The 22,045-nt window shown below is 35.4% G+C and overlaps 17 non-coding genes across 17 annotated transcripts; 8 read left to right on the forward strand and 9 right to left on the reverse strand.

The window, feature by feature from the left end:
• Window positions 1-284: 284 nt before the first annotated feature.
• On the reverse strand, window positions 285-366 carry Trnal-uag (transfer RNA leucine (anticodon UAG)). Its single transcript has one exon. It is a non-coding gene; the product is annotated as a tRNA-Leu (tRNA).
• A 1,743-nt stretch (window positions 367-2,109) lies between these two features.
• Trnal-aag (transfer RNA leucine (anticodon AAG)) lies at window positions 2,110-2,191 on the forward strand. Its single transcript has one exon. It is a non-coding gene; the product is annotated as a tRNA-Leu (tRNA).
• An 823-nt stretch (window positions 2,192-3,014) lies between these two features.
• Window positions 3,015-3,096, reverse strand: Trnal-uag (transfer RNA leucine (anticodon UAG)). The gene has a single exon. It is a non-coding gene; the product is annotated as a tRNA-Leu (tRNA).
• Window positions 3,097-4,486: 1,390 nt separating this feature from the next.
• Window positions 4,487-4,568, forward strand: Trnal-aag (transfer RNA leucine (anticodon AAG)). Its single transcript has one exon. It is a non-coding gene; the product is annotated as a tRNA-Leu (tRNA).
• Window positions 4,569-5,306: 738 nt separating this feature from the next.
• Window positions 5,307-5,388, reverse strand: Trnal-uag (transfer RNA leucine (anticodon UAG)). The gene has a single exon. It is a non-coding gene; the product is annotated as a tRNA-Leu (tRNA).
• A 1,745-nt stretch (window positions 5,389-7,133) lies between these two features.
• On the forward strand, window positions 7,134-7,215 carry Trnal-aag (transfer RNA leucine (anticodon AAG)). The gene has a single exon. It is a non-coding gene; the product is annotated as a tRNA-Leu (tRNA).
• Window positions 7,216-8,038: 823 nt separating this feature from the next.
• Window positions 8,039-8,120, reverse strand: Trnal-uag (transfer RNA leucine (anticodon UAG)). Its single transcript has one exon. It is a non-coding gene; the product is annotated as a tRNA-Leu (tRNA).
• A 1,390-nt stretch (window positions 8,121-9,510) lies between these two features.
• Window positions 9,511-9,592, forward strand: Trnal-aag (transfer RNA leucine (anticodon AAG)). The gene has a single exon. It is a non-coding gene; the product is annotated as a tRNA-Leu (tRNA).
• A 739-nt stretch (window positions 9,593-10,331) lies between these two features.
• On the reverse strand, window positions 10,332-10,413 carry Trnal-uag (transfer RNA leucine (anticodon UAG)). The gene has a single exon. It is a non-coding gene; the product is annotated as a tRNA-Leu (tRNA).
• A 1,744-nt stretch (window positions 10,414-12,157) lies between these two features.
• On the forward strand, window positions 12,158-12,239 carry Trnal-aag (transfer RNA leucine (anticodon AAG)). The gene has a single exon. It is a non-coding gene; the product is annotated as a tRNA-Leu (tRNA).
• An 823-nt stretch (window positions 12,240-13,062) lies between these two features.
• Window positions 13,063-13,144, reverse strand: Trnal-uag (transfer RNA leucine (anticodon UAG)). Its single transcript has one exon. It is a non-coding gene; the product is annotated as a tRNA-Leu (tRNA).
• A 1,390-nt stretch (window positions 13,145-14,534) lies between these two features.
• On the forward strand, window positions 14,535-14,616 carry Trnal-aag (transfer RNA leucine (anticodon AAG)). Its single transcript has one exon. It is a non-coding gene; the product is annotated as a tRNA-Leu (tRNA).
• A 739-nt stretch (window positions 14,617-15,355) lies between these two features.
• Window positions 15,356-15,437, reverse strand: Trnal-uag (transfer RNA leucine (anticodon UAG)). Its single transcript has one exon. It is a non-coding gene; the product is annotated as a tRNA-Leu (tRNA).
• Window positions 15,438-17,180: 1,743 nt separating this feature from the next.
• Trnal-aag (transfer RNA leucine (anticodon AAG)) lies at window positions 17,181-17,262 on the forward strand. The gene has a single exon. It is a non-coding gene; the product is annotated as a tRNA-Leu (tRNA).
• Window positions 17,263-18,085: 823 nt separating this feature from the next.
• On the reverse strand, window positions 18,086-18,167 carry Trnal-uag (transfer RNA leucine (anticodon UAG)). Its single transcript has one exon. It is a non-coding gene; the product is annotated as a tRNA-Leu (tRNA).
• A 1,390-nt stretch (window positions 18,168-19,557) lies between these two features.
• Trnal-aag (transfer RNA leucine (anticodon AAG)) lies at window positions 19,558-19,639 on the forward strand. The gene has a single exon. It is a non-coding gene; the product is annotated as a tRNA-Leu (tRNA).
• A 738-nt stretch (window positions 19,640-20,377) lies between these two features.
• On the reverse strand, window positions 20,378-20,459 carry Trnal-uag (transfer RNA leucine (anticodon UAG)). Its single transcript has one exon. It is a non-coding gene; the product is annotated as a tRNA-Leu (tRNA).
• Between the last annotated feature and the right edge of the window lie 1,586 nt (window positions 20,460-22,045).

Below are 22,045 nucleotides of genomic sequence, written 5' to 3' on the forward strand. Positions count from 1 at the left end.
CTTTTCAAAAGATCCTTGATATTGTCTTGATATTGTTACTACTTTTGTTATCTAAGGGGTCGTCAAACAACAATTGCAGATGCCACAAGATAAGAATTGTACGTGATTTATTAAGAAAGGAACACAATCGTTTTGATTGAAAAGGATAAACCCCGATGTTTGTTGTTTGAGATCTCATGACCGCACAGACATAGTTAGAAATATCAGTGACATCGGTTCGACATCACATCAAACTGAATAAAATTAGAACCCAGTCCTACGTATGTTGCATTGAAAAATATTATTGGCAGCGATGGGATTCGAACCCACGCCTCCGAAGAGACTGGTGCCTAAAACCAGCGCCTTAGACCGCTCGGCCACGCTACCGACAGACTAAGTCTTAATAGTGCTAACACGAGTCTGTTAGTGTACGCTGTTACAGTCTACTTTGGATGAAATGGTTTGGCCTAAGGTTTACAATTTTACAAACTGAGATCCCAGTCTATATAAGTAAACCTACTGCAATTCATTACTCCTATATATGTGTCAAGGTACATAGTCTGATATCATTGATGCAAAATTTGATTAGTCTAGTAGTGTTGAAATGACAGAAGAGGTAAAAAAAAAACTGACGACTGAAAAGGAAACCAAATCTTTTTCAAGCGTTAAATTTACGTTATGTAGACCAATTTATTCAATGGTTAAACACTTATCTTTTAGATTGGTATACATACCACTTTCTTAATCGCAGGTGTGAAAGAGTGTAATATCTTTGATGGGTATAGAATGTATAGCTGAAAATTCACTTTAAGCGTCAACATCAGGTTTTATAATGACTTACTTTTTGTGCATTTGCTTTTCTGGAATTGAATCCCCATACTTTATAACTCGTGTGTCCGAGAAATAGGTTCAACGACATCGTGACTGTAAAAAAGGGATTGCCGAGAATGCAGTAGTCATTTACACGTGAGAAGTAGGATGTAGTACCTTAGTTCTCTTCTGGTTGTATTATTCTTCTTTACATACAGCTAAATGCAGATGTTCATCGGTAGGGGCTTATTGGATTACAAGATATCAAGGGTGTAATAAAACGTATTGCTTCGGTATAAAAAAATGTATGCAATGGAGAATGTTAGGTCACAATGATTTTGTTAGGATATAATTGAATTATCCCCTTACGATGAAACCACATACCAACTTCATGAGTTTAGGTTTGTTAGGTTTGAGGATACAGAGGGTGTAACGAACTAACATTCCATAGGTATTCGTTTTCAAGTGCGGTATTTATTACTTAGGAGAGAAACTGCCTTTAATCTCCAGTTGAATGGATCTAGATTGCAATGAAAGGGAGGGAGAGAGAGATTTAACTGTTGTAAAGGTATAACGTGGAAAATAAATGTTAAGGTAAGCTTTGAAAATTCCTGATTTTATCTTCACATTCCGTATGGGAACAATGAAAGAAAACGTGAGATCGATTAATATTTTTAGGTATAAAGACATAGAGAGATGTGATAAAAGATTTAGCTCATAAGATCGAAGAATGGACATATCATATTTATTGTACTTGTCGTCTCATCCTGCAAATGAATAATGAGATAATGTATTGAATTCGGAAAAATAAAATTCAGTCAACGCGTAATACTCCATTCCTCTATCTGAAAGAATATTTTTTGTTTATTTTTCAAATGCATAAACACAGTAAGTATCTAATAATCGTCCGTATTAAGTTTGACCTTTATGGGTCAAATCATCACAGCAACAATCCAACGTACAGGTACAAATGACAATGTTGAAGGTTTCAATCTTTATAACATACATGAGAATGATTACGTGAGTAAGAAAAAAAATCATGGGTTATAGTGACAGTTATAGATCATACCACGTTACAAAAGAAAAAAGAAAACTAACCCATAGTGCTTGAAACGGAGCGCATTAATTCAAGATATAGAGTCTGTGTGAATCAAACAGAACTACCTTTATAAATGCCACTCTGGTATTCCACTCGGCCATATCCTTTAATTAACACATTTAAATCCTCGTAAGATCTAAACACGGCAGATGAGAAAGTAGAACGGTAACGAGTATGTATGACACAAGCAGTTTTAGTCACTCTCTGCAAACCTGTACAGAGGTAGCGTGGCCGAGCGGTCTAAGGCGCTGGTTTAAGGCACCAGTCTCTTCGGGGGCGTGGGTTCGAATCCCACCGCTGCCAAGTATTTTTATTAAACCAAATTTAGCTAAGCGACATTTAAAACTACCGTTGACCAATTCTCTTTGCCAGTCTCTTTTCAAGCAGGTAACTCAAGGCAAATCAATGAAGAAAATGATCAATACACTTTTACCTGTTTTATAACGAACAGTGCATCTTACACTGTACATGATTTCTAAAAGAACTGTTCAAGGATCTCTTTTGATAATGTTGAATATTCTGTCTCTATTTGTTACTAACTTTGGTTAAAATTTTCGCGGTATGAAATATAGGAAGAATAGTTTCACCAACTCTTTGTGGCTGTTACTCGTATTTCGCTTTAATGTAATCCAAACAGTGTTACATTAAGTCCTTTTACAGCATCTTTAAAACAAATGGTTTTCATGGGTTTGCGATAGATGAATTTAGTATTTTTCTGTACAAATCGAATTTACTGCATTGCGCCTGCGTCCTCTTGAAATTCTTGAACCTTGTAAGGATTTTAAATATCCCCAAAAGGGTGAATACTATTTCGCAAAGCTGTTATAATTATTCTCATGCTATAGCAATTTCATCTAAATTCACCAGTATGAATGCAAGACATAAAAACCACTCTGAACATTACCCTGTTAGCACGATATCGATGCAAACAACAATATTCTTTTAAATAACCATACATCTATTCAATGAAATTTACTCGTCTTGATATTTTTGTTAGAATATGTCTTAAATTAGAACCCAGTGATACCTAATGTTGCAATTTGTACCAGCCAATAAATAGTCCTACGTGTAACATAAATGTAGTATCAAAGATACTTTAGTAGTATTGTACGTTGAAAAATAGTATTGGCAGCGATGGGATTCGAACCAACGCCTCCGAAGAGACTGGTGCCTAAAACCAGCGCCTTAGACCGCTCGGCCACGCTACCGACAGACTAACACGCTTATAGTACAATATCTTTGAGGGGTCCAGAATATATTGCTGAAAATTCACTTCAAGCGTCAAAATTAGGTTATAAGGTCCTACTTTGTGTGCATTTTCTTTTCTTTAGTTGCATCCCCATTCTAAATTACTCGTGTGTCCGAGAAATAGGCTCAGTGATATTGGGATTGTAAAGAATGGATGGCTGAGAATGTGATATTCATTTACCCGACCATAGCACTCTTCTGCTTGTATTACTCTTCTTTAGCTACACCTAAATGCAAATGTTCAACGGCAGAGGCCTATTAGATTACAAGATATCAAGGATGTAACAAAGTTGTAGTTATGAATTTGCAAGGGAGAATGTTATATCACGATGACCTAGTTATGATATAATTGAATCATCCCCTTACGTTGAAACCACATACCAGCTTCATGAATTTAGGTTTTCTAGGGCTGAATATATTGAGGGTGTAAGGAACTGATATTCCAAGGGTATTCGTTTTCAAGTGCGATATTTATTACTTAGGAGAGAAACTGCCTTTAATCTCCAATTGAATGGATTTAGATTGCAATGAAAGAGAGGGAGGGAGAGATTTAACTGTTGTAAAGGAATAACGTGGAAAATAAATGTTAAGGGAAGCTTTCAAAATTCCTTATTTTATCTCACATTCTGTATGAGAGCAATGAAAGAAACGTGAGATTTCTCCGACCGAAGAAAATCAATAAACGGGATGGATGAATTTAGTTTTCGGACAAAGACATAGAGAGATTTGAATAAGAGATTTAGCCCATAAGACGGAAGAATGGACACATCATATTGATTTTACATGTCTTCTCATCCTGTAAATCAACAACGCGATACAGTTTTGAATTCTTAAAAGACACAATTCAATCAAAGCGTGATACTTCAATTACTCTACCTGAAAAAGCATTTCTTTTCTTCAAATCTATAAACACAGTAAGGATATCAATATCGTCAGTATTCAGTTTGGCATTTAGGGGACAAATCATCACAGCGACTGTCCAACGTACATGTGCAAATGACAATCCTGAAGGTTCCATTGATCGTAACATACATGAAAATGATTACGTGAGGAAAAGAAAAAATGATTGGCTCTATTTGTAGTAATAGGTTATGCAACATTACAAAAAGGAAAAGGAAAATCAAACCAGAGTGCTGGGAAGGAAGCGCATTAGGGAAAGATGTGTAGTCTGTGTAATGTTCAAGAGAAATACTCTTATAAATATCACTCTGGCATCCCACTCGACCCTATCCTTTAACTAGAACAGATATCTCTTCGTAACATATCGAAACACGGCAGATAAGAAAGTATAAAGGTAGCGAGTCGGTATAACACAATGAGCTTTAGTCACTCTCTACGAACCTGTAGAGAGGTAGCGTGGCCGAGCGGTCTAAGGCGCTGGTTTAAGGCACCAGTCTCTTCGGGGGCGTGGGTTCGAATCCCACCGCTGCCAAGTATTTTTATTAACAAAAATATAAAGTAAAATTTCAAAAAACCTGTTGTATTCACTGTGCCGGATTGTCTTTGTAAGCATGTAATTCAAGGTAAATCAATGCACAAAATCATCCATTAAGTGTTACCTACTTTACAAAGACCAAACAATTATAAAACTGTATATCTGTTTAACATAATATATTGAAGTCTTTTTTAAATTAAATACTCTCACTTTCTTTGTACGAACTTTAGATAAAATTAGCACCGTATAAAATAAAGAAGGATAATTTTCCCAACAATTTTTTAAAATAATAAAAAATTTAATTTTAAATTTGTAATTTACCTTTTGTGCGCATCAATGTCATCCAGACAGTGTTGCATTAACTTATTTTACCGCATCTTTACAACCACTCCAAACATTAATCTATCGTCACCATATCGATATAAAAAAGACATTTTTTATGAACATTCTCCTTTTCAAAAGATCCTTGATATTGTCTTGATATTGTTACTACTTTTGTTATCTAAGGGGTCGTCAAACAACAATTGCAGATGCCACAAGATAAGAATTGTACGTGATTTATTAAGAAAGGAACACAATCGTTTTGATTGAAAAGGATAAACCCCGATGTTTGTTGTTTGAGATCTCATGACCGCACAGACATAGTTAGAAATATCAGTGACATCGGTTCCACATCACATCAAACTGAATAAAATTAGAACCCAGTCCTACCTATGTTGCATTGAAAAATATTATTGGCAGCGATGGGATTCGAACCCACGCCTCCGAAGAGACTGGTGCCTAAAACCAGCGCCTTAGACCGCTCGGCCACGCTACCGACAGACTAAGTCTTAATAGTGCTAACACGAGTCTGTTAGTGTACGCTGTTACAGTCTACTTTGGATGAAATGGTTTGGCCTAAGGTTTACAATTTTACAAACTGAGATCCCAGTCTATATAAGTAAACCTACTGCAATTCATTACTCCTATATATGTGTCAAGGTACATAGTCTGATATCATTGATGCAAAATTTGATTAGTCTAGTAGTGTTGAAATGACAGAAGAGGTAAAAAAAAAAACTGACGACTGAAAAGGAAACCAAATCTTTTTCAAGCGTTAAATTTACGTTATGTAGACCAATTTATTCAATGGTTAAACACTTATCTTTTAGATTGGTATACATACCACTTTCTTAATCGCAGGTGTGAAAGAGTGTAATATCTTTGATGGGTATAGAATGTATAGCTGAAAATTCACTTTAAGCGTCAACATCAGGTTTTATAATGACTTACTTTTTGTGCATTTGCTTTTCTGGAATTGAATCCCCATACTTTATAACTCGTGTGTCCGAGAAATAGGTTCAACGACATCGTGACTGTAAAAAAGGGATTGCCGAGAATGCAGTAGTCATTTACACGTGAGAAGTAGGATGTAGTACCTTAGTTCTCTTCTGGTTGTATTATTCTTCTTTACATACAGCTAAATGCAGATGTTCATCGGTAGGGGCTTATTGGATTACAAGATATCAAGGGTGTAATAAAACGTATTGCTTCGGTATAAAAAAATGTATGCAATGGAGAATGTTAGGTCACAATGATTTTGTTAGGATATAATTGAATTATCCCCTTACGATGAAACCACATACCAACTTCATGAGTTTAGGTTTGTTAGGTTTGAGGATACAGAGGGTGTAACGAACTAACATTCCATAGGTATTCGTTTTCAAGTGCGGTATTTATTACTTAGGAGAGAAACTGCCTTTAATCTCCAGTTGAATGGATCTAGATTGCAATGAAAGGGAGGGAGAGAGAGATTTAACTGTTGTAAAGGTATAACGTGGAAAATAAATGTTAAGGTAAGCTTTGAAAATTCCTGATTTTATCTTCACATTCCGTATGGGAACAATGAAAGAAAAACGTGAGATCGATTAATATTTTTAGGTATAAAGACATAGAGAGATGTGATAAAAGATTTAGCTCATAAGATCGAAGAATGGACATATCATATTTATTGTACTTGTCGTCTCATCCTGCAAATGAATAATGAGATAATGTATTGAATTCGGAAAAATAAAATTCAGTCAACGCGTAATACTCCATTCCTCTATCTGAAAGAATATTTTTTGTTTATTTTTCAAATGCATAAACACAGTAAGTATCTAATAATCGTCCGTATTAAGTTTGACCTTTATGGGTCAAATCATCACAGCAACAATCCAACGTACAGGTACAAATGACAATGTTGAAGGTTTCAATCTTTATAACATACATGAGAATGATTACGTGAGTAAGAAAAAAAATCATGGGTTATAGTGACAGTTATAGATCATACCACGTTACAAAAGAAAAAAGAAAACTAACCCATAGTGCTTGAAACGGAGCGCATTAATTCAAGATATAGAGTCTGTGTGAATCAAACAGAACTACCTTTATAAATGCCACTCTGGTATTCCACTCGGCCATATCCTTTAATTAACACATTTAAATCCTCGTAAGATCTAAACACGGCAGATGAGAAAGTAGAACGGTAACGAGTATGTATGACACAAGCAGTTTTAGTCACTCTCTGCAAACCTGTACAGAGGTAGAGTGGCCGAGCGGTCTAAGGCGCTGGTTTAAGGCACCAGTCTCTTCGGGGGCGTGGGTTCGAATCCCACCGCTGCCAAGTATTTTTATTAAACCAAATTTAGCTAAGCGACATTTAAAACTACCGTTGACCAATTCTCTTTGCCAGTCTCTTTTCAAGCAGGTAACTCAAGGCAAATCAATGAAGAAAATGATCAATACACTTTTACCTGTTTTATAACGAACAGTGCATCTTACACTGTACATGATTTCTAAAAGAACTGTTCAAGGATCTCTTTTGATAATGTTGAATATTCTGTCTCTATTTGTTACTAACTTTGGTTAAAATTTTCGCGGTATGAAATATAGGAAGAATAGTTTCACCAACTCTTTGTGGCTGTTACTCGTATTTCGCTTTAATGTAATCCAAACAGTGTTACATTAAGTCCTTTTACAGCATCTTTAAAACAAATGGTTTTCATGGGTTTGCGATAGATGAATTTAGTATTTTTCTGTACAAATCGAATTTACTGCATTGCGCCTGCGTCCTCTTGAAATTCTTGAACCTTGTAAGGATTTTAAATATCCCCAAAAGGGTGAATACTATTTCGCAAAGCTGTTATAATTATTCTCATGCTATAGCAATTTCATCTAAATTCACCAGTATGAATGCAAGACATAAAAACCACTCTGAACATTACCCTGTTAGCACGATATCGATGCAAACAACAATATTCTTTTAAATAACCATACATCTATTCAATGAAATTTACTCGTCTTGATATTTTTGTTAGAATATGTCTTAAATTAGAACCCAGTGATACCTAATGTTGCAATTTGTACCAGCCAATAAATAGTCCTACGTGTAACATAAATGTAGTATCAAAGATACTTTAGTAGTATTGTACGTTGAAAAATAGTATTGGCAGCGATGGGATTCGAACCAACGCCTCCGAAGAGACTGGTGCCTAAAACCAGCGCCTTAGACCGCTCGGCCACGCTACCGACAGACTAACACGCTTATAGTACAATATCTTTGAGGGGTCCAGAATATATTGCTGAAAATTCACTTCAAGCGTCAAAATTAGGTTATAAGGTCCTACTTTGTGTGCATTTTCTTTTCTTTAGTTGCATCCCCATTCTAAATTACTCGTGTGTCCGAGAAATAGGCTCAGTGATATTGGGATTGTAAAGAATGGATGGCTGAGAATGTGATATTCATTTACCCGACCATAGCACTCTTCTGCTTGTATTACTCTTCTTTAGCTACACCTAAATGCAAATGTTCAACGGCAGAGGCCTATTAGATTACAAGATATCAAGGATGTAACAAAGTTGTAGTTATGAATTTGCAAGGGAGAATGTTATATCACGATGACCTAGTTATGATATAATTGAATCATCCCCTTACGTTGAAACCACATACCAGCTTCATGAATTTAGGTTTTCTAGGGCTGAATATATTGAGGGTGTAAGGAACTGATATTCCAAAGGTATTCGTTTTCAAGTGCGATATTTATTACTTAGGAGAGAAACTGCCTTTAATCTCCAATTGAATGGATTTAGATTGCAATGAAAGAGAGGGAGGGAGAGATTTAACTGTTGTAAAGGAATAACGTGGAAAATAAATGTTAAGGGAAGCTTTCAAAATTCCTTATTTTATCTCACATTCTGTATGAGAGCAATGAAAGAAACGTGAGATTTCTCCGACCGAAGAAAATCAATAAACGGGATGGATGAATTTAGTTTTCGGACAAAGACATAGAGAGATTTGAATAAGAGATTTAGCCCATAAGACGGAAGAATGGACACATCATATTGATTTTACATGTCTTCTCATCCTGTAAATCAACAACGCGATACAGTTTTGAATTCTTAAAAGACACAATTCAATCAAAGCGTGATACTTCAATTACTCTACCTGAAAAAGCATTTCTTTTCTTCAAATCTATAAACACAGTAAGGATATCAATATCGTCAGTATTCAGTTTGGCATTTAGGGGACAAATCATCACAGCGACTGTCCAACGTACATGTGCAAATGACAATCCTGAAGGTTCCATTGATCGTAACATACATGAAAATGATTACGTAAGGAAAAGAAAAAATGATTGGCTCTATTTGTAGTAATAGGTTATGCAACATTACAAAAAGGAAAAGGAAAATCAAACCAGAGTGCTGGGAAGGAAGCGCATTAGGGAAAGATGTGTAGTCTGTGTAATGTTCAAGAGAAATACTCTTATAAATATCACTCTGGCATCCCACTCGACCCTATCCTTTAACTAGAACAGATATCTCTTCGTAACATATCGAAACACGGCAGATAAGAAAGTATAAAGGTAGCGAGTCGGTATAACACAATGAGCTTTAGTCACTCTCTACGAACCTGTACAGAGGTAGCGTGGCCGAGCGGTCTTAGGCGCTGGTTTAAGGCACCAGTCTCTTCGGGGGCGTGGGTTCGAATCCCACCGCTGCCAAGTATTTTTATTAACAAAAGTATAAAGTAAAATTTCAAAAAACCTGTTGTATTCACTGTGCCGGATTGTCTTTGTAAGCATGTAATTCAAGGTAAATCAATGCACAAAATCATCCATTAAGTGTTACCTACTTTACAAAGACCAAACAATTATAAAACTGTATATCTGTTTAACATAATATATTGAAGTCTTTTTTAAATTAAATACTCTCACTTTCTTTGTACGAACTTTAGATAAAATTAGCACCGTATAAAATAAAGAAGGATAATTTTCCCAACAATTTTTTAAAATAATAAAAAATTTAATTTTAAATTTGTAATTTACCTTTTGTGCGCATCAATGTCATCCAGACAGTGTTGCATTAACTTATTTTACCGCATCTTTACAACCACTCCAAACATTAATCTATCGTCACCATATCGATAGAAAAAAGACATTTTTTTATGAACATTCTCCTTTTCAAAAGATCCTTGATATTGTCTTGATATTGTTACTACTTTTGTTATCTAAGGGGTCGTCAAACAACAATTGCAGATGCCACAAGATAAGAATTGTACGTGATTTATTAAGAAAGGAACACAATCGTTTTGATTGAAAAGGATAAACCCCGATGTTTGTTGTTTGAGATCTCATGACCGCACAGACATAGTTAGAAATATCAGTGACATCGGTTCGACATCACATCAAACTGAATAAAATTAGAACCCAGTCCTACCTATGTTGCATTGAAAAATATTATTGGCAGCGATGGGATTCGAACCCACGCCTCCGAAGAGACTGGTGCCTAAAACCAGCGCCTTAGACCGCTCGGCCACGCTACCGACAGACTAAGTCTTAATAGTGCTAACACGAGTCTGTTAGTGTACGCTGTTACAGTCTACTTTGGATGAAATGGTTTGGCCTAAGGTTTACAATTTTACAAACTGAGATCCCAGTCTATATAAGTAAACCTACTGCAATTCATTACTCCTATATATGTGTCAAGGTACATAGTCTGATATCATTGATGCAAAATTTGATTAGTCTAGTAGTGTTGAAATGACAGAAGAGGTAAAAAAAAAACTGACGACTGAAAAGGAAACCAAATCTTTTTCAAGCGTTAAATTTACGTTATGTAGACCAATTTATTCAATGGTTAAACACTTATCTTTTAGATTGGTATACATACCACTTTCTTAATCGCAGGTGTGAAAGAGTGTAATATCTTTGATGGGTATAGAATGTATAGCTGAAAATTCACTTTAAGCGTCAACATCAGGTTTTATAATGACTTACTTTTTGTGCATTTGCTTTTCTGGAATTGAATCCCCATACTTTATAACTCGTGTGTCCGAGAAATAGGTTCAACGACATCGTGACTGTAAAAAAGGGATTGCCGAGAATGCAGTAGTCATTTACACGTGAGAAGTAGGATGTAGTACCTTAGTTCTCTTCTGGTTGTATTATTCTTCTTTACATACAGCTAAATGCAGATGTTCATCGGTAGGGGCTTATTGGATTACAAGATATCAAGGGTGTAATAAAACGTATTGCTTCGGTATAAAAAAATGTATGCAATGGAGAATGTTAGGTCACAATGATTTTGTTAGGATATAATTGAATTATCCCCTTACGATGAAACCACATACCAACTTCATGAGTTTAGGTTTGTTAGGTTTGAGGATACAGAGGGTGTAACGAACTAACATTCCATAGGTATTCGTTTTCAAGTGCGGTATTTATTACTTAGGAGAGAAACTGCCTTTAATCTCCAGTTGAATGGATCTAGATTGCAATGAAAGGGAGGGAGAGAGAGATTTAACTGTTGTAAAGGTATAACGTGGAAAATAAATGTTAAGGTAAGCTTTGAAAATTCCTGATTTTATCTTCACATTCCGTATGGGAACAATGAAAGAAAAACGTGAGATCGATTAATATTTTTAGGTATAAAGACATAGAGAGATGTGATAAAAGATTTAGCTCATAAGATCGAAGAATGGACATATCATATTTATTGTACTTGTCGTCTCATCCTGCAAATGAATAATGAGATAATGTATTGAATTCGGAAAAATAAAATTCAGTCAACGCGTAATACTCCATTCCTCTATCTGAAAGAATATTTTTTGTTTATTTTTCAAATGCATAAACACAGTAAGTATCTAATAATCGTCCGTATTAAGTTTGACCTTTATGGGTCAAATCATCACAGCAACAATCCAACGTACAGGTACAAATGACAATGTTGAAGGTTTCAATCTTTATAACATACATGAGAATGATTACGTGAGTAAGAAAAAAAATCATGGGTTATAGTGACAGTTATAGATCATACCACGTTACAAAAGAAAAAAGAAAACTAACCCATAGTGCTTGAAACGGAGCGCATTAATTCAAGATATAGAGTCTGTGTGAATCAAACAGAACTACCTTTATAAATGCCACTCTGGTATTCCACTCGGCCATATCCTTTAATTAACACATTTAAATCCTCGTAAGATCTAAACACGGCAGATGAGAAAGTAGAACGGTAACGAGTATGTATGACACAAGCAGTTTTAGTCACTCTCTGCAAACCTGTACAGAGGTAGCGTGGCCGAGCGGTCTAAGGCGCTGGTTTAAGGCACCAGTCTCTTCGGGGGCGTGGGTTCGAATCCCACCGCTGCCAAGTATTTTTATTAAACCAAATTTAGCTAAGCGACATTTAAAACTACCGTTGACCAATTCTCTTTGCCAGTCTCTTTTCAAGCAGGTAACTCAAGGCAAATCAATGAAGAAAATGATCAATACACTTTTACCTGTTTTATAACGAACAGTGCATCTTACACTGTACATGATTTCTAAAAGAACTGTTCAAGGATCTCTTTTGATAATGTTGAATATTCTGTCTCTATTTGTTACTAACTTTGGTTAAAATTTTCGCGGTATGAAATATAGGAAGAATAGTTTCACCAACTCTTTGTGGCTGTTACTCGTATTTCGCTTTAATGTAATCCAAACAGTGTTACATTAAGTCCTTTTACAGCATCTTTAAAACAAATGGTTTTCATGGGTTTGCGATAGATGAATTTAGTATTTTTCTGTACAAATCGAATTTACTGCATTGCGCCTGCGTCCTCTTGAAATTCTTGAACCTTGTAAGGATTTTAAATATCCCCAAAAGGGTGAATACTATTTCGCAAAGCTGTTATAATTATTCTCATGCTATAGCAATTTCATCTAAATTCACCAGTATGAATGCAAGACATAAAAACCACTCTGAACATTACCCTGTTAGCACGATATCGATGCAAACAACAATATTCTTTTAAATAACCATACATCTATTCAATGAAATTTACTCGTCTTGATATTTTTGTTAGAATATGTCTTAAATTAGAACCCAGTGATACCTAATGTTGCAATTTGTACCAGCCAATAAATAGTCCTACGTGTAACATAAATGTAGTATCAAAGATACTTTAGTAGTATTGTACGTTGAAAAATAGTATTGGCAGCGATGGGATTCGAACCAACGCCTCCGAAGAGACTGGTGCCTAAAACCAGCGCCTTAGACCGCTCGGCCACGCTACCGACAGACTAACACGCTTATAGTACATTATCTTTGAGGGGTCCAGAATATATTGCTGAAAATTCACTTCAAGCGTCAAAATTAGGTTATAAGGTCCTACTTTGTGTGCATTTTCTTTTCTTTAGTTGCATCCCCATTCTAAATTACTCGTGTGTCCGAGAAATAGGCTCAGTGATATTGGGATTGTAAAGAATGGATGGCTGAGAATGTGATATTCATTTACCCGACCATAGCACTCTTCTGCTTGTATTACTCTTCTTTAGCTACACCTAAATGCAAATGTTCAACGGCAGAGGCCTATTAGATTACAAGATATCAAGGATGTAACAAAGTTGTAGTTATGAATTTGCAAGGGAGAATGTTATATCACGATGACCTAGTTATGATATAATTGAATCATCCCCTTACGTTGAAACCACATACCAGCTTCATGAATTTAGGTTTTCTAGGGCTGAATATATTGAGGGTGTAAGGAACTGATATTCCAAAGGTATTCGTTTTCAAGTGCGATATTTATTACTTAGGAGAGAAACTGCCTTTAATCTCCAATTGAATGGATTTAGATTGCAATGAAAGAGAGGGAGGGAGAGATTTAACTGTTGTAAAGGAATAACGTGGAAAATAAATGTTAAGGGAAGCTTTCAAAATTCCTTATTTTATCTCACATTCTGTATGAGAGCAATGAAAGAAACGTGAGATTTCTCCGACCGAAGAAAATCAATAAACGGGATGGATGAATTTAGTTTTCGGACAAAGACATAGAGAGATTTGAATAAGAGATTTAGCCCATAAGACGGAAGAATGGACACATCATATTGATTTTACATGTCTTCTCATCCTGTAAATCAACAACGCGATACAGTTTTGAATTCTTAAAAGACACAATTCAATCAAAGCGTGATACTTCAATTACTCTACCTGAAAAAGCATTTCTTTTCTTCAAATCTATAAACACAGTAAGGATATCAATATCGTCAGTATTCAGTTTGGCATTTAGGGGACAAATCATCACAGCGACTGTCCAACGTACATGTGCAAATGACAATCCTGAAGGTTCCATTGATCGTAACATACATGAAAATGATTACGTAAGGAAAAGAAAAAATGATTGGCTCTATTTGTAGTAATAGGTTATGCAACATTACAAAAAGGAAAAGGAAAATCAAACCAGAGTGCTGGGAAGGAAGCGCATTAGGGAAAGATGTGTAGTCTGTGTAATGTTCAAGAGAAATACTCTTATAAATATCACTCTGGCATCCCACTCGACCCTATCCTTTAACTAGAACAGATATCTCTTCGTAACATATCGAAACACGGCAGATAAGAAAGTATAAAGGTAGCGAGTCGGTATAACACAATGAGCTTTAGTCACTCTCTACGAACCTGTACAGAGGTAGCGTGGCCGAGCGGTCTTAGGCGCTGGTTTAAGGCACCAGTCTCTTCGGGGGCGTGGGTTCGAATCCCACCGCTGCCAAGTATTTTTATTAACAAAAGTATAAAGTAAAATTTCAAAAAACCTGTTGTATTCACTGTGCCGGATTGTCTTTGTAAGCATGTAATTCAAGGTAAATCAATGCACAAAATCATCCATTAAGTGTTACCTACTTTACAAAGACCAAACAATTATAAAACTGTATATCTGTTTAACATAATATATTGAAGTCTTTTTTAAATTAAATACTCTCACTTTCTTTGTACGAACTTTAGATAAAATTAGCACCGTATAAAATAAAGAAGGATAATTTTCCCAACAATTTTTTAAAATAATAAAAAATTTAATTTTAAATTTGTAATTTACCTTTTGTGCGCATCAATGTCATCCAGACAGTGTTGCATTAACTTATTTTACCGCATCTTTACAACCACTCCAAACATTAATCTATCGTCACCATATCGATAGAAAAAAGACATTTTTTTATGAACATTCTCCTTTTCAAAAGATCCTTGATATTGTCTTGATATTGTTACTACTTTTGTTATCTAAGGGGTCGTCAAACAACAATTGCAGATGCCACAAGATAAGAATTGTACGTGATTTATTAAGAAAGGAACACAATCGTTTTGATTGAAAAGGATAAACCCCGATGTTTGTTGTTTGAGATCTCATGACCGCACAGACATAGTTAGAAATATCAGTGACATCGGTTCGACATCACATCAAACTGAATAAAATTAGAACCCAGTCCTACCTATGTTGCATTGAAAAATATTATTGGCAGCGATGGGATTCGAACCCACGCCTCCGAAGAGACTGGTGCCTAAAACCAGCGCCTTAGACCGCTCGGCCACGCTACCGACAGACTAAGTCTTAATAGTGCTAACACGAGTCTGTTAGTGTACGCTGTTACAGTCTACTTTGGATGAAATGGTTTGGCCTAAGGTTTACAATTTTACAAACTGAGATCCCAGTCTATATAAGTAAACCTACTGCAATTCATTACTCCTATATATGTGTCAAGGTACATAGTCTGATATCATTGATGCAAAATTTGATTAGTCTAGTAGTGTTGAAATGACAGAAGAGGTAAAAAAATAACTGACGACTGAAAAGGAAACCAAATCTTTTTCAAGCGTTAAATTTACGTTATGTAGACCAATTTATTCAATGGTTAAACACTTATCTTTTAGATTGGTATACATACCACTTTCTTAATCGCAGGTGTGAAAGAGTGTAATATCTTTGATGGGTATAGAATGTATAGCTGAAAATTCACTTTAAGCGTCAACATCAGGTTTTATAATGACTTACTTTTTGTGCATTTGCTTTTCTGGAATTGAATCCCCATACTTTATAACTCGTGTGTCCGAGAAATAGGTTCAACGACATCGTGACTGTAAAAAAGGGATTGCCGAGAATGCAGTAGTCATTTACACGTGAGAAGTAGGATGTAGTACCTTAGTTCTCTTCTGGTTGTATTATTCTTCTTTACATACAGCTAAATGCAGATGTTCATCGGTAGGGGCTTATTGGATTACAAGATATCAAGGGTGTAATAAAACGTATTGCTTCGGTATAAAAAAATGTATGCAATGGAGAATGTTAGGTCACAATGATTTTGTTAGGATATAATTGAATTATCCCCTTACGATGAAACCACATACCAACTTCATGAGTTTAGGTTTGTTAGGTTTGAGGATACAGAGGGTGTAACGAACTAACATTCCATAGGTATTCGTTTTCAAGTGCGGTATTTATTACTTAGGAGAGAAACTGCCTTTAATCTCCAGTTGAATGGATCTAGATTGCAATGAAAGGGAGGGAGAGAGAGATTTAACTGTTGTAAAGGTATAACGTGGAAAATAAATGTTAAGGTAAGCTTTGAAAATTCCTGATTTTATCTTCACATTCCGTATGGGAACAATGAAAGAAAACGTGAGATCGATTAATATTTTTAGGTATAAAGACATAGAGAGATGTGATAAAAGATTTAGCTCATAAGATCGAAGAATGGACATATCATATTTATTGTACTTGTCGTCTCATCCTGCAAATGAATAATGAGATAATGTATTGAATTCGGAAAAATAAAATTCAGTCAACGCGTAATACTCCATTCCTCTATCTGAAAGAATATTTTTTGTTTATTTTTCAAATGCATAAACACAGTAAGTATCTAATAATCGTCCGTATTAAGTTTGACCTTTATGGGTCAAATCATCACAGCAACAATCCAACGTACAGGTACAAATGACAATGTTGAAGGTTTCAATCTTTATAACATACATGAGAATGATTACGTGAGTAAGAAAAAAAATCATGGGTTATAGTGACAGTTATAGATCATACCACGTTACAAAAGAAAAAAGAAAACTAACCCATAGTGCTTGAAACGGAGCGCATTAATTCAAGATATAGAGTCTGTGTGAATCAAACAGAACTACCTTTATAAATGCCACTCTGGTATTCCACTCGGCCATATCCTTTAATTAACACATTTAAATCCTCGTAAGATCTAAACACGGCAGATGAGAAAGTAGAACGGTAACGAGTATGTATGACACAAGCAGTTTTAGTCACTCTCTGCAAACCTGTACAGAGGTAGCGTGGCCGAGCGGTCTAAGGCGCTGGTTTAAGGCACCAGTCTCTTCGGGGGCGTGGGTTCGAATCCCACCGCTGCCAAGTATTTTTATTAAACCAAATTTAGCTAAGCGACATTTAAAACTACCGTTGACCAATTCTCTTTGCCAGTCTCTTTTCAAGCAGGTAACTCAAGGCAAATCAATGAAGAAAATGATCAATACACTTTTACCTGTTTTATAACGAACAGTGCATCTTACACTGTACATGATTTCTAAAAGAACTGTTCAAGGATCTCTTTTGATAATGTTGAATATTCTGTCTCTATTTGTTACTAACTTTGGTTAAAATTTTCGCGGTATGAAATATAGGAAGAATAGTTTCACCAACTCTTTGTGGCTGTTACTCGTATTTCGCTTTAATGTAATCCAAACAGTGTTACATTAAGTCCTTTTACAGCATCTTTAAAACAAATGGTTTTCATGGGTTTGCGATAGATGAATTTAGTATTTTTCTGTACAAATCGAATTTACTGCATTGCGCCTGCGTCCTCTTGAAATTCTTGAACCTTGTAAGGATTTTAAATATCCCCAAAAGGGTGAATACTATTTCGCAAAGCTGTTATAATTATTCTCATGCTATAGCAATTTCATCTAAATTCACCAGTATGAATGCAAGACATAAAAACCACTCTGAACATTACCCTGTTAGCACGATATCGATGCAAACAACAATATTCTTTTAAATAACCATACATCTATTCAATGAAATTTACTCGTCTTGATATTTTTGTTAGAATATGTCTTAAATTAGAACCCAGTGATACCTAATGTTGCAATTTGTACCAGCCAATAAATAGTCCTACGTGTAACATAAATGTAGTATCAAAGATACTTTAGTAGTATTGTACGTTGAAAAATAGTATTGGCAGCGATGGGATTCGAACCCACGCCTCCGAAGAGACTGGTGCCTAAAACCAGCGCCTTAGACCGCTCGGCCACGCTACCGACAGACTAACACGCTTATAGTACAATATCTTTGAGGGGTCCAGAATATATTGCTGAAAATTCACTTCAAGCGTCAAAATTAGGTTATAAGGTCCTACTTTGTGTGCATTTTCTTTTCTTTAGTTGCATCCCCATTCTAAATTACTCGTGTGTCCGAGAAATAGGCTCAGTGATATTGGGATTGTAAAGAATGGATGGCTGAGAATGTGATATTCATTTACCCGACCATAGCACTCTTCTGCTTGTATTACTCTTCTTTAGCTACACCTAAATGCAAATGTTCAACGGCAGAGGCCTATTAGATTACAAGATATCAAGGATGTAACAAAGTTGTAGCTATGAATTTGCAAGGGAGAATGTTATATCACGATGACCTAGTTATGATATAATTGAATCATCCCCTTACGTTGAAACCACATACCAGCTTCATGAATTTAGGTTTTCTAGGGCTGAATATATTGAGGGTGTAAGGAACTGATATTCCAAGGGTATTCGTTTTCAAGTGCGATATTTATTACTTAGGAGAGAAACTGCCTTTAATCTCCAATTGAATGGATTTAGATTGCAATGAAAGAGAGGGAGGGAGAGATTTAACTGTTGTAAAGGAATAACGTGGAAAATAAATGTTAAGGGAAGCTTTCAAAATTCCTTATTTTATCTCACATTCTGTATGAGAGCAATGAAAGAAACGTGAGATTTCTCCGACCGAAGAAAATCAATAAACGGGATGGATGAATTTAGTTTTCGGACAAAGACATAGAGAGATTTGAATAAGAGATTTAGCCCATAAGACGGAAGAATGGACACATCATATTGATTTTACATGTCTTCTCATCCTGTATATCAACAACGCGATACAGTTTTGAATTCTTAAAAGACACAATTCAATCAAAGCGTGATACTTCAATTACTCTACCTGAAAAAGCATTTCTTTTCTTCAAATCTATAAACACAGTAAGGATATCAATATCGTCAGTATTCAGTTTGGCATTTAGGGGACAAATCATCACAGCGACTGTCCAACGTACATGTGCAAATGACAATCCTGAAGGTTCCATTGATCGTAACATACATGAAAATGATTACGTGAGGAAAAGAAAAAATGATTGGCTCTATTTGTAGTAATAGGTTATGCAACATTACAAAAAGGAAAAGGAAAATCAAACCAGAGTGCTGGGAAGGAAGCGCATTAGGGAAAGATGTGTAGTCTGTGTAATGTTCAAGAGAAATACTCTTATAAATATCACTCTGGCATCCCACTCGACCCTATCCTTTGACTAGAACAGATATCTCTTCGTAACATATCGAAACACGGCAGATAAGAAAGTATAAAGGTAGCGAGTCGGTATATCACAATGAGCTTTAGTCAGTCTCTACGAATCTGTACAGAGGTAGCGTGGCTGAGCGGTCTAAGGCGCTGGTTTAAGGCACCAGTCTCTTCGGGGGCGTGGGTTCGAATCCCACCGCTGCCAAGTATTTTTATTAACAAAAATATAAAGTAAAATTTCAAAAAACCTGTTGTATTCACTGTGCCGGATTGTCTTTGTAAGCATGTAATTCAAGGTAAATCAATGCACAAAATCATCCATTAAGTGTTACCTACTTTACAAAGACCAAACAATTATAAAACTGTATATCTGTTTAACATAATATATTGAAGTCTTTTTTAAATTAAATACTCTCACTTTCTTTGTACGAACTTTAGATAAAATTAGCACCGTATAAAATAAAGAAGGATAATTTTCCCAACAATTTTTTAAAATAATAAAAAATTTAATTTTAAATTTGTAATTTACCTTTTGTGAGCATCAATGTCATCCAGACAGTGTTGCATTAACTTATTTTACCGCATCTTTACAACCACTCCAAACATTAATCTATCGTCACCATATCGATAGAAAAAAGACATTTTTTATGAACATTCTCCTTTTCAAAAGATCCTTGATATTGTCTTGATATTGTTACTACTTTTGTTATCTAAGGGGTCGTCAAACAACAATTGCAGATGCCACAAGATAAGAATTGTACGTGATTTATTAAGAAAGGAACACAATCGTTTTGATTGAAAAGGATAAACCCCGATGTTTGTTGTTTGAGATCTCATGACCGCACAGACATAGTTAGAAATATCAGTGACATCGGTTCGACATCACATCAAACTGAATAAAATTAGAACCCAGTCCTACCTATGTTGCATTGAAAAATATTATTGGCAGCGATGGGATTCGAACCCACGCCTCCGAAGAGACTGGTGCCTAAAACCAGCGCCTTAGACTGCTCGGCCACGCTACCGACAGACTAAGTCTTAATAGTGCTAACACGAGTCTGTTAGTGTACGCTGTTACAGTCTACTTTGGATGAAATGGTTTGGCCTAAGGTTTACAATTTTACAAACTGAGATCCCAGTCTATATAAGTAAACCTACTGCAATTCATTACTCCTATATATGTGTCAAGGTACATAGTCTGATATCATTGATGCAAAATTTGATTAGTCTAGTAGTGTTGAAATGTCAGAAGAGGTAAAAAAAACCCTGACGACTGAAAAGGAAACCAAATCTTTTTCAAGCGTTAAATTTACGTTATGTAGACCAATTTATTCAATGGTTAAACACTTATCTTTTAGATTGATATACATACCACTTTCTTAATCGCAGGTGTGAAAGAGTGTAATATCTTTGATGGGTATAGAATGTATAGCTGAAAATTCACTTTAAGCGTCAACATCAGGTTTTATAATGACTTACTTTTTGTGCATTTGCTTTTCTGGAATTGAATCCCCATACTTTATAACTCGTGTGTCCGAGAAATAGGTTCAACGACATCGTGACTGTAAAAAAGGGATTGCCGAGAATGCAGTAGTCATTTACACGTGAGAAGTAGGATGTAGTACCTTAGTTCTCTTCTGGTTGTATTATTCTTCTTTACATACAGCTAAATGCAGATGTTCATCGGTAGGGGCTTATTGGATTACAAGATATCAAGGGTGTAATAAAACGTATTGCTTCGGTATAAAAAAAATTATGCAATGGAGAATGTTAGGTCACAATGATTTTGTTAGGATATAATTGAATTATCCCCTTACGATGAAACCACATACCAACTTCATGAGTTTAGGTTTGTTAGGTTTGAGGATACAGAGGGTGTAACGAACTAACATTCCATAGGTATTCGTTTTCAAGTGCGGTATTTATTACTTAGGAGAGAAACTGCCTTTAATCTCCAGTTGAATGGATCTAGATTGCAATGAAAGGGAGGGAGAGAGATTTAACTGTTGTAAAGGTATAACGTGGAAAATAAATGTTAAGGTAAGCTTTGAAAATTCCTGATTTTATCTTCACATTCCGTATGGGAACAATGAAAGAAAACGTGAGATCGAATAATATTTTTACGTATAAAGACATAGAGAGATGTGATAAAAGATTTAGCTCATAAGATCGAAGAATGGACATATCATATTTATTGTACTTGTCGTCTCATCCTGCAAATGAATAATGAGATAATGTATTGAATTCGGAAAAATAAAATTCAGTCAACGCGTAATACTCCATTCCTCTATCTGAAAGAATATTTTTTGTTTATTTTTCAAATGCATAAACACAGTAAGTATCTAATAATCGTCCGTATTAAGTTTGACCTTTATGGGTCAAATCATCACAGCAACAATCCAACGTACAGGTACAAATGACAATGTTGAAGGTTTCAATCTTTATAACATACATGAGAATGATTACGTGAGTAAGAAAAAAAATCATGGGTTATAGTGACAGTTATAGATCATACCACGTTACAAAAGAAAAAAGAAAACTAACCCATAGTGCTTGAAACGGAGCGCATTAATTCAAGATATAGAGTCTGTGTGAATCAAACAGAACTACC

The sequence above is a fragment of the Sinohyriopsis cumingii genome, chromosome 9 (genome assembly GCF_028554795.1).
Source record: "Sinohyriopsis cumingii isolate HCF-2022 chromosome 9, ASM2855479v2, whole genome shotgun sequence".
Lineage (NCBI taxonomy): Eukaryota > Metazoa > Mollusca > Bivalvia > Unionida > Unionidae > Sinohyriopsis > Sinohyriopsis cumingii.